We start from the raw sequence: 10,861 nt of genomic DNA on the forward strand, positions 1-10,861 counted from the left end.
CAGAAGACTTAGCTTGAAGTTATTTTGTACTAGGCATACATCTCCAGATATTCCAGAAATGACTTTAAACTGCAGTTATTTCCTGAAAGTGAATTCCCATTTACTTCCCAAATCCTGAGTTAGCAAGGTTTTTGTTTACCAAGGGTCCCCATTACTACGTTCACATCATGGCCACAGGGCTGAAGTATTTGACCCCTCTGCTGAGCTGGGCTTGGATCAAGAACCCTACCCAAGGCTTTATGACTCAGCACATTATTTCAACTATTTTATGAGTAACAATGATTACAGTGACACTGGTTATTGGCCTCCATTCTTCATCTGAGCAATTTTAAAAAAAATCATTTTTTGAAAATCCCACTCCTCAGGCGGTCTTGCTGATCAAAAGGGACCTAAGCTCTCCCTGTTCATAAATCCTCTTGGGATTTCCTTCAACTTTATTTGCTAATTACATCTCATACCCTCAAAATATTCCCCATCAACTTCTAAGGTTCCATGTTTACCCTTCACCCTAATACATCACCCAATTGGCCTCTGCTAATTTAATTTAGTGCAAGTACATGGTGAGGTGGTAAACACCAGTTCATTCAGAAGTGAGATGGCAGCAGGGAAGTTATTCCTAAAACACTGAGTGTGACTTTAGGGTACTGTACCTCGATGGCAAGAAAGCATGTGATGGGGCATCCTGTTGCAGCCAACTCCCCAGGATTTTAACTCAAATTTGTAATGTGAAGTAATACCAGTAAATACAACTGTTCTGCATTTCTAGAGCCATCCATTATAAAAGAAAAAAACTAAAGGCATATGGCACATCATTCATTGTTTATTTGTACAACAGGCCACTGATGTTGCTGGAACTGCAGATCTTTACTCAGGGATATTCTTAGAAAGCTTCACACTGGTTGAATTTCAAGTACACAGGATGTCTTCCAACACCTATGGCAAAAAAAATACATGGTACAATTAATGGTGGTTCAAAAGGGTAGAATTTCAAAATGACTGATCTACCACAAGGAACTGGGAACAAACTCAAGGCAGTTTCAGCTTTTAGCAAAAACTCACCTGCACCAAAAGTTAATGCATTTCAACTTAAATGGCAACAGTTGAATCACAACATCCAGATTGCATCAGTAATTCTGATCCTGACTGTCACCCTGTGATGTTGCCAGTGATATTCCCTAGAAAGACAAAATGTCACCATTGTATGTGATCAGTTTCATAGGACAATATTAAAACCAATGATAAATTCTGACAGCCAACTTTTGTTTCACGACACCCAGAATTCAGACTGCTTATTCAATTTGTGCAGTTTTCTGAATAGCCCTTTGTACACTATGGCATGCATATAGCTATCTCAGTCAGCACAATTGAGAACTAACATTCTGGAGTTTAGGTTGCACTAATGGTGGGGAACTAGAGAAGCAAACACTTACTCCAATTATTTTGCATCAGAATGTCTTTATTTATATGCTTTCAGTTAAGTGCACCCAAATTTAATCTAGATATTTAACACTTCTAACAAAGTGTATATAAGGAAAAAGCTGTCAGAAAGTAGTAAGAATTTCAGAAGATCCATACAAGGCACTTGACAATCAATACTATAAATACATTTGTAGCCCTAGTACAGCTCCTGGTCTTCAACAAGTTAAACAGAAAAGTGACCACAAAGACTGCCAAACAAGGGCACTGTTACCTGGATGCAAGTAAATACAGTAGATTCCAGTTAATGGGGACACATTGGGACTAGTACATTCTGGCCCAATTAAGTAACTGCCCAAATTAGCAGTTTCATGGAAATAGTAAAAGGTAAAATGACAAATGACAATGATTTAACTGAGTAATAATTTATGTATTTTTGTACATGTATTATGTACAGAAATTAGAACACTACAATATGTCTATTGTACTAGTTCTTAATAGTTGTTGGAATAATTAATCTGCCATGCATGATCAGCAGACACCTAGTGCCTTCATACAAAGCTTTAGAAAAATCACACTTAACATTCAAGATGATTGTTTATATCTTCAGACAACTTGCAAGTAATGAAATTGTTTTATTTTCACTCTTGAATGCTTGAAATCATGTTGAGCAAAACTATTCAGAATTGCTTATTTCTAACGCTCATTGACAAACACGCAACTGACACTAGGTAGAAACTATTCAGAATCAGGTTTAAGATCATTGGTATGTTGTCGAATTTGTTAATTAAGCAGCTTAGTGTTCCAAATAAAAGGAAATCAGAGTTATTTTCACAATTTAGTTTATATTCTTTGAGAGGTCCCAATAGCCCATTAACTGGAATCCATGGTGGTATTGACCCAACTAGTCCAAGATAAAGCTAAAACATCTAATATATGCTGCATTGATTTGTCAGAAAGCAAGGATACACGTGTTACAGGTCTTTAAGTCGGGCCATTGTGGAGGATTGAAGCCACTTCAGCCCGTGCCAAGTCCTGTTGATGATCTCCCAAGAATGATTATCATAGCCAGGGCAAGCCTATGCCACGATTGTACTTACTTGGTAATGCAACCTAACAATCTCACAAGCTACTAACAGTTAATAACAAGCATCCTGTTGGCTACAAAATATCAGCTGTTGAAACAGTTTTTGTTCACTTGAAGCTGCACATATCTTAAGACTGTATAGGTTACTAACAAAACAACATCTGGAAAACTGGATTCAGTATTGCTTATAAGGATGCTATGCATTGGAAGCAGTTCAGTGAATCATCCCCGAAATATTTGGAAGGGACAAATATCCAAGATTGGACAGTCGAGACAAATAACCCCCAGTTCAAAAAACTGAGTGTTGCCACAGAGTGTCTGTAGAGGATGCTCAAGAGAATAAAAAATAATGGGCCACCATTTAAAAAAGGAGCTGAAATTCAGACTATTGCATATTTCTTCCCTCAAAGGCAATGCCTCTATTTTTAAAAAGGAAAGTTACAGGAACCAGTTGGGAAGAGTTGAGGTTACATTCAGATTAGCCACAACCTTACTAAACAAGTGAATATTACAGAATGTCCACCTTTCATCAGAAATGATATACAATCACTTTTAGATGCATAATTATAGAAGTTACCTTCGCTTGCACCTTGAGCTGAAAGCATCAATCTTTTCAAATAGGTTGCTACATCCTGAAGATCAGAAAAATCAAATTAATAATCCACAGAGCACACCACTAAAAGAACAATACGGTAATAAATAAAATATCTGCACTGACACACCCTGTCCAAGTTACAATAATGACAGTGATAACTTAAGAGTATGACAAAATCCAGTGATTGATTTACAGTACTGTGTCTTAGGCACCCTAGAATATAAATGTTCCTAGGACTTTTGCAGAGCACTGTAGATGGAACAGTCAAAACATGTACAAACCAGACACCCCAAGTACTTTGCTCACCCTCTGTAGGATCTAGTTTACTCTTTTAGACACTACACTGTGCAAAAGCTTTTAAAATAGCATCAGTTGAGTGTGTTCAAAAAGCAATAATTTTTATTCACTGATAGATGGCGAGAAATAAGCAAGACAATTCGTAACTGTTTTTGCAGATATGGTTTTATGTGTCCCATTATCCAGAATCCACTGTAGTTGCTATAAAAGTGGCAGACAAAGCTGATCTTTTGACTTCCATAACAATTGGCCACAAAAACAGATCCAAGTCATGAAGGCAGGAGATGAAATAGAGCTTACCCAAGCTTAAAAGAGCTTCATGTAAGTTGCATTCCTACTAAACAGAAGCCCACCTGAAAACAAAAGAGCAATAATGTTACTGTCTGCTGCCATAGCCTGGACTACTGTTACTCAGTCACCGTCCACTATTTATGCTGGTAATACAAATCACAACAGCCAGTATCATCTGGGGCCTTACAAGTGTTACGATCAGCAACACTGGCACTATTAGTGCAAAGAAGCCACATGCAATCAGAACAGATTTGTACATTTCAAAATTTTCCCCAAGTATAACAAGTTTCTGAGGCAAAAATATTTCAAAGCATTATTATTCAGTCTGTCATGTTTACTAGTGTAACACAACTACAACACACACTATCCCACATTGTGCTGGAATGATAATCAGGTAAAGATTTAGTTGTGCTCAAAGGCACAGATCTGATGATAATCCATGACCAAAGGAAGCCACTGTATTTGGACAGTGAGATTAAGCTGACAGCAACTTCAGTGGCCCAGCCAGCACTCATACCCCCTCTGAATCTCTATAGTTCTTGCAATGGCCTCTCAGAACTGCAGAAGAACTCAACAAGAATCAGTGGTGCATTAACACCTGGCCCACTGCTGTTTTGCCAGATAGTAAAACCCTATGCAGTACTTCTTGAAGACAGGCTAAAACAAAATGTGTATCAAAGCTACTGGTAAACCAACGGACAGCCCAACTATTGTTAAACACTGATTTGATATACCCCCTGCTTTACTGAGGTGAATTTTCCGAGTTCCCTTAGAGTAGATCATGCTTACAGCATCTATAGTACTAGACCAGTGGGCAAAACCAAGCCCTGAAGTTTGCAAGATCAGGTCAAAAGTGTGGAACTTTACTGTAAGAAACAATGCACGTGTAACTCACCTGACTCCATTCAAATGACCCCTGATCTGTGACTGATTTAACATGGTGCAGATGAATTTCTCCATACAACTGAAGCTGGTTCTTCAGTGCAAGCATCATCTCGGAACTATCCAGGGTCTCAATGTAGCCACTCTACAGATCAGAATGACAGAAAGGATCACTCCATAATATTCAAGACAAAAACTGAATAGTGCAAATTAACTGCAACAAATGAAGCCTCAAGATTCACTGACTAGCAGCTACAGTCAGTGCATTTATAGTTGTGGTCACCTATGCCAACTAAAAACCAGACACTTAAATGCCTTGCAACAAAAAAATTGTATCACAAAATGTAGCCATAGTAAAAGCATGGCTGGTCATGTATGCAACCTGACTAGGACCACTCATACAGACAAATACAGTGGCCCACTCAAGGATGCACAGTGCTGCTCAGGCCTATCATTAACCATCACCAGAACAGCAACAGTTAACTGCCAGGGTAAGAGAACAGCACTATCATTTACCAGTGGAGTAACGCCGGCACAGGCACAACACAGCACTGGGCAGCTGACTTATCACTGGGGAAATTAGAAGCACCATCTACCAAATCAGGTCCCCCTCCCCCACTGAGAGTGGAGCAAACAGTCGTCCACAAGTGGGGCGTGTGGGATCCTTCAAGTTACTGGCCCTTTTCTAAATATGTCCTCGATGGTGGGTAGGCTGATGCAGTTTCAGTGCCATGAGGTAGCAGGACCCGAGTATATAGTTGCACTTAGCCCAGTTCTCTTCAGCCTCCTCAAAGCAGAGGTGCTGGTGAGCTTTCCCATAGAATATGCTCTGGAACCATGAGGCTGCTCAACATGTGCACTCCCAGGAACTTGCAAATGCCATTGGTGTGCGTTTTGTGAAATGCATTTTTCAAACATCAACAAAAAAACATTTAACTATATCCAGCCTACACCACAATTCTGTCTCACCATTGATCCCTCATTAATCCACATCAATATTGTGCACCTAGGTCTTGTTCAACCCCATTACCTAGGCGTTCAGCCATTTCAAGACATAAATTTCACTTTTAAAACTCCAGAGGGACTCCCAACATTTAGCATGCCACGGACTAATACCATAAAGCAAGATGTCTGTTGGAAACCCCTGCCCTAAATTGTCATTCTTTAACCCCATAGTAAAAATCCACAGTACTGTTTCAAGGAAAATGTAGCAGCTCACAGCTCTAACATACCCAACCAGACTACAACCACCTTAAATTAACAGCATAATTCAAATTCAGAAGTTCAGTGTCAAAGCACTAACAGCTGGATTCACGTTTGAGCATTCTGTCCTGGCATTTGACAATTAATAGCCCAATATGCATAAACAAAAAAAGACTTTCAAGCACTCCAAAGTAAGATACAAACTAGATCACGCTTCTCAATCTAAGTGGCCCACCGGCGCCAGGGTGATGAGGCGCAACGTGCACATCAGTCTGTTCACCCCTCTCTACGTGAATAGAGGCGGTCAGTGCATTATACAGAGGCGAGACACACGTCCTGGGCTCCATCGACAGGCCCGAGGCCCGACGCCCTTCGCCATCACATATAGCAGGAAATAAGGTTGCATCTCCTTCCATCGTGGGACACCAGGGCTCCCCATCACCTACTCTAACGCCCTGCTGGGGCCGGGGAAGCCCAGCAGAACCCCCCGGCTGCCAGGATGATCCGAGACTACACTCACCTCCACACATACAACCGCAGAAAGAGAAATGGCCGCGCCCCTGCGACTCATTATATAACCCGCTCCGCCATCGCGAGATTTTCCCTCATGACGTCACTACATCGCGCACGCGTGCTCTGGCCGTGCTGTGACGTCAGTGCCAGTGTGATCTCTGAATTCAATGTGGTCACTTTAGTCTCTGATCTTCCAGACAAGGTTCATCTAACATGAAATAAAGTTACATCCCCTCAATTATGATAGCTTCTATTTCCCACTGACTGACTGTTAAACTGCTAACATGACTCCATTTCCATAAAGCATCATTGGTGTCACAAGATGTTGGTCAGGAAAGTAGAAAAACAAAGAAAAAACGGTAGATGAGGCAGAGACTCATTTCAGGGTGCTTATTCTGGCTTCTCTTTCCTTTCCAGTCCTGAGGAAACATTTAGACCGGAAATATTGACTGTTTATTCCCCTCCTTAGATGCTGCCTGACTAGCTGAATTCCTTCAGTTAAATGTCATTTCCAGCACACAAGCATAAGGTAAAACAGTTTTTACTCCTGATCTGAGGCAGCTCAAAAAAATTAGAGAACACAATAATAAATGAGCACCAAAATATAAATACATATGTTAGCTTATATGCTACACCTGCCCATTCATCTCCTCCCTTAGCACCGTTCAGGGCCCCAAACATGTGAAGCAACACTTCATCTGTGAATCCGTTGGGGTCGTACATTGTATCCGGTGCTCCCAATGCGGCTTCCTCTGCATTGGTGAGGCCCGACGTAAATTGGAGAGCCACTTTGCCTAGTACCTCCACTTTATCTGCCAGAAGCAGAATTTCCTGGTGGCTAACCATTTTAATTTCTGGCCCCAGTCTTGTTCTGACATGTTAGTCCATGGTCTACTCTTTTGCCATGACGAGAGTGGAGGAGCAACGTCTCATTTTCCATCTAGGTATCCTCCCACCTGATGCATTGAGTACTGTATTGATATCAATTTCTGACAATTATTTTTTCCCTCTCCCTTCCCTCTGGCCTCTTACCACTTCTCCTCATCTGCCTAACACCTTCCCCTAGTGCCCCTCCTTCCTCCCTTTCTCTCATGATCCACTCTCCTCTCCTATCAGATTCCTTCTTCTCCAGCCTTTTACCTTTCGTAAGAACATTGGAAATAGGAGCAGGAGTAGGCCATCTGGCCCGTTGAGCCTGCTCTGTCATTCAATAAGATCATGGCTAATCTGATTTCTCACCCACCTGCCTTTGACGATCATCTTCTAGCTAGTCCTCCTTCCCCTCCTCCCATCTTTTTATTCTGGTGTCTTCCCCCTTCCTTTCCCGTCCTGAAGAATGGTTTTGTCCAGAAACATCAAGTGTTTATTCATTTCCATAGATGCTGCCTGACCTGAGCTCCGCTAGCATTTTGTGTGTACATACAGTACATAGATTATATATCCATAAAGTGACACAAGTCATAGGAGTGTCTGTAGGTAAGGTGACTGTATGTGTTGCTCTAAATATCCAGCATTTACAGAGTCTTTTGTACTCTTCCCCTGCAAAAAGTGTTTCCACAAGAAGCTGGCATCTATCATTAAGGGCTCTTAGCATACGGGACATGACCCCTTCTTATTACTTATTTACACTAATCTTGTCCTAATCCATTTTACTCTCCCCACGTTTCCATCTGCTTCCCGTCGGTCTTCAACTCACATTCTATCATCCACTTACAAAATCAGGGGCAACTTCAAGTGGCCAATTAACCTATAGGACATTACAAACACAAGAAGTAAAAAAAGAGCTGGGGAGTTGATTGGGGAAAGAGATAAAGGGTTGGAGAAGGTGGAATCTGAAAGCAGAGGACAGAAGACCATGGAAGAAAGGGAAGGGGAGGAGTACTGGGGGAAGTGATGGGCAGGTAAGGAGATAAGGTGAGAGAGGGAAACGGGAATAGGGAAGGAGAGGAGGAGGGGTAATTACTGGAAGTTCGAGAAATCGATGTTCATCCTTCAGGTTGGAGGCTACCCAGACAAAATATAAGGTGTTGTTCCTCCAAGCTGAGTGTGGCCTCATTGTGACAGTAGAGGAGGCCATGGATAGACATGTTGGAATGTGAATGGGAAATAGATTTGAAACAGGATGCCCCCAGGAAATCCCGCTTTTTGAGGCGGACGGAGTGAAAGTGCTCGATGAAGCAGTCTCCCAATCTACATCGGGTCTCACTGATGCAGTAAGTGACTCCAACACACTCACAGGTGAAGTGTCGCCTCATCTGGAAGGATTTTTTGGAGCCCTGAGTTGTAGTGAGGGAGGAGATGTAGGGGCAGGTGTGGCATTTGTCCCGCGTGCAAGGATAAGTGCCAGGAGAGAGATCAGTGGGGAGGGATGAATGGACAAAGGAGTCATGTAGGGAGCGATCCCTGCAGAAAGTGGAAGGAGGTGGGGGCTGGAGGGAAAGGTGTGCTTGGTGGCGGGATCCCGTTTGAGATGGTGGAATTATGTGCTGGATGTGGAGGCTTGTGGGGTGGTAGGTGAGGACAAGAGGTACCCTATCTCTGGGAGGATGGGGTGAGGGCAGATGTGCAAGGACTGGAAGAGATGCGGCATTGATGGTGGAGGAAGGGAAGTCCTTTCATTTGAAGGAGGAGGACATCTCAGTTGTTCTGGAATGAAAAGCCTCATCCTGAGAGCAAATATGGCACAGACCGAGAAACTGAGAAAAGGGAAAGGCATTTTTTTTTACAAGTGGCAGGGTGGGAAGAGGTATAGTCGAGATATACAAGCGACAGAGGAAGGAAACCCACGGAGGTCACAGGATGAACATGATATAGAAACAAAGAAACATAGAAAACCTATGGCACAGTACAGGCCCTTCGGCCCACAAAGTTGTGCTGAACATGTCCCGACCTCAGAAATTACCAGGGTTACCCATAGCCCACTATTTTACTAAGCTCCATGCACCTATCCAGGAGTCTCTTAAAAGACACTATTGTATCTGCCTACACCACCGTCACTGGCAGCCCATTCCACACACTCACCACTCTCTGAGTTAAAAACTTACCCTGACATCTCCTCTGTACCTACTCCCCAGCACCTTAAAACTGTGTCCTCTTGTGTTAGCCATCCCAGCCCTGGGAAAAAGCCTCTGACTATCCACATGATCAATGCCTCTCATCATCTTATACACCTCTACAAGGTCATCTCTCATCCTACATCGCTCCAAGGAGAAAAGACCGAGTTCACTCAATTTATTCTCATAAGGCATGCTCCCCAATCCAGGCAACATCCTTGTAAATCTCCTCTGCAGCCTTTCTATGGCTTCCACATTTTCCTGTAGTGAGACGACCAGAACTGAGCACAGTACTCCAAGTGGGGTCTGACCAGGGTCCTATTTAGCTGCAACATTACCTCTCGGCTCCTAAACTCAATTCCACGATTGATGAAGGCTAATACACCATATGCCTTCTTAACCACAGAGTCAATCTGCACAGCTGTTTTGAGCATCCGATGGACTTGGACCCCAAGATCCCTCTGATCCTCCACACTGCCAAGAATCTTACCATTAGTACTATATTCTGCCATCATATTTGACCTACCACACTTCACACTTATCTGGGTTGAACTCCATCTGCCACTTTCAGCCCAGTTTTGCAACCTATCAATGTCCCGCTCTGACAGCCCTCCTCGTCACTTTAAAAATTGTGTCTGTGATAGATTCCTGCTCTGGTGGAAGTTCTCCCCCCTCTGCCAATCATGGTTTGATTTACAGTTCATGAGCTGCAAAGACTGGTTGGCTCACTGTTCAGCTCTCCTGTTGTGCTACATGGGGAGTACACATGTGGGGTGGTGGGTGGGGGTATTGCATTATTGCGTGCATGCTGTCTTGCCAGAGTGGCAATATGGACTAGGTGTCCAGGAGCATGTTGCAAGGGTCAGAGAGAGATCACAGGGTTGCTGGAGGTGGATGAGATGAGGGCAGATTATGTCAGAGATAATATCAGTGGGAAGCGTAGGGTTGGATACCTAAAAACTGATGCTGCTGAAAACATCCAGAAGTTCAGGCAGCCCCTGTGGAAAGAGAAACAGTTAAAGTTACAAGTCTGGGTTCCTTTGTCTCAGGTCTGAAATGTTAACTTTGTTTCTCTTCCCACAGATGCTGCCTAGTCTACTGAGCGTTTTCAGTACCTACAATTTTAATTTCAGATTTTTGATTATGGGATCATGGATCCGGACGAGGTTTGGTTAGATGATCCAGTGAGATGTCAAACTCAGAGTTCTCTGAGGGGGCTAAACTTAAAGTTCAAGAGAACTATGCGAGAAATGGACTTCTTACTCTTCACCCGTGGTATTAGTAAATTCAGGCCCAAACACTCCGGTTAAAATCTTTGTCTGTGTCTGAGACCTGCGGCAGAATTTAACTGAAATGATGTGAATCATTAGCAGTCACTGTGTGTGCCCATTTACATCTATGAACTAGTGAGTTGCATAGAGAAAAATGCTGATGGTGGGTTATGCCCATGTCCTTCTCCTCTGGAGTACGAGAGAGTAGAGGGTGAGGGAAAGAAGGTAGTTCTTTTCAAGGTGGTTGTGGTTC

The 10,861-nt window shown here is 42.8% G+C and overlaps 1 long non-coding RNA gene and 1 other non-coding gene across 3 annotated transcripts; both read right to left on the bottom strand.

The window, feature by feature from the left end:
- Positions 1 to 804: 804 nt before the first annotated feature.
- LOC140739491 (uncharacterized) lies at positions 805 to 6,365 on the bottom strand. Of its 2 annotated transcripts, none has more exons than XR_012101654.1 (6): positions 6,292 to 6,365; positions 4,582 to 4,713; positions 3,696 to 3,748; positions 3,081 to 3,135; positions 1,060 to 1,175; positions 805 to 933 (listed from the first exon to the last, which is right to left on the bottom strand). It is a non-coding gene; the product is annotated as an uncharacterized lncRNA (long non-coding RNA). The 2 variants fall into 2 exon arrangements; XR_012101655.1 differs by lacking the exon at positions 6,292 to 6,365 and adding an exon at positions 6,007 to 6,031.
- On the bottom strand, positions 4,939 to 5,143 carry LOC140739634 (small nucleolar RNA SNORA74). The gene has a single exon (XR_012101701.1). It is a non-coding gene; the product is annotated as a small nucleolar RNA SNORA74 (small nucleolar RNA).
- Positions 6,366 to 10,861: the final 4,496 nt, after the last annotated feature.

This window comes from Hemitrygon akajei, chromosome 15 (genome assembly GCF_048418815.1).
Source record: "Hemitrygon akajei chromosome 15, sHemAka1.3, whole genome shotgun sequence".
In the NCBI taxonomy this organism is placed as follows: domain Eukaryota; kingdom Metazoa; phylum Chordata; class Chondrichthyes; order Myliobatiformes; family Dasyatidae; genus Hemitrygon; species Hemitrygon akajei.